This window comes from Octopus bimaculoides, chromosome 2, assembly GCF_001194135.2.
Source record: "Octopus bimaculoides isolate UCB-OBI-ISO-001 chromosome 2, ASM119413v2, whole genome shotgun sequence".
In the NCBI taxonomy this organism is placed as follows: domain Eukaryota; kingdom Metazoa; phylum Mollusca; class Cephalopoda; order Octopoda; family Octopodidae; genus Octopus; species Octopus bimaculoides.
The window spans coordinates 65,731,400-65,732,093 of NC_068982.1; the positions used below are offsets into that span (position 1 = coordinate 65,731,400).

The following is a 694-nucleotide window of genomic DNA, read 5'->3' on the forward strand; positions in this document are numbered from 1 at the left end:
GTTCCCCTCGCAGACTTAAGGACACAGTAATTGTGTCAAGGCCGACAGGAAGCGGTCCAGCTTCCTAGGGCTAAACGGCAGTAGTGTATTCCCTTATTGGGATTGTCACATTAAGTTGACAATATACTACAACTATATATATACTCTTACTCATTTACTTGTTTCAGTCATTTGACTGTGGCCATGCTGGAGCACCACCTTTAGTCGAGCAAATCGACCCCGGAACTTATTCTTTGTAAGCCTAGTACTTATTCTATCGGTCTATTTTGCCGAACCGCTAAGTGACGGAGACATAAAAACACCAGCATCGGTTGTCAAGCAATGCTAGGGAGACACAGACACACAAACACACACAAATATATACATATACAGTTGAAAACACTTGCCCAAGATGCCACGCAGTGGGACTGAACCCGGAACCATGTGGTTGGTAAGCAAGCTACTTACCACAAAGCCACTACTGTTTTCTACTATAGCCTCGGGCCGACTAAAGGCCTTGTGAGTGAATTTGGTAGACGGAAACTGAAAGAAGTCCGTCGTATATATGTATATGTTTGTGTGTGTGTGTGTGTGTGTATGTTTGTGTGTCTGTGTCTCCCGAGCATTGCTTGGCAACCGATGCTGGTGTTTTTATGTCTCCGTCACTGTAGGTCTTGTCAAAATTTATAAAGTGCTTTTTTTTTTCTACAATCTG

General features: G+C 43.4%; 1 protein-coding gene across 3 annotated transcripts in view; it reads right to left on the reverse strand.

Annotated features, from left to right (window-relative positions):
* Positions 1-694, reverse strand: part of LOC106868686 (bcl-2 homologous antagonist/killer) — a 19,103-nt gene that overhangs the window by 17,361 nt on the left and 1,048 nt on the right. Inside the window, exon 1 of one of the 3 annotated variants that reach the window (XM_052977802.1) lies at positions 448-543. The exons of the other annotated variants lie outside the window; for them this stretch is intronic. The gene's annotated coding sequence lies outside the window, so the exon portion shown is untranslated. Of the gene's footprint in view, positions 1-447; positions 544-694 lie in introns of those variants that run through there. 3 annotated transcript variants of the gene reach the window in all.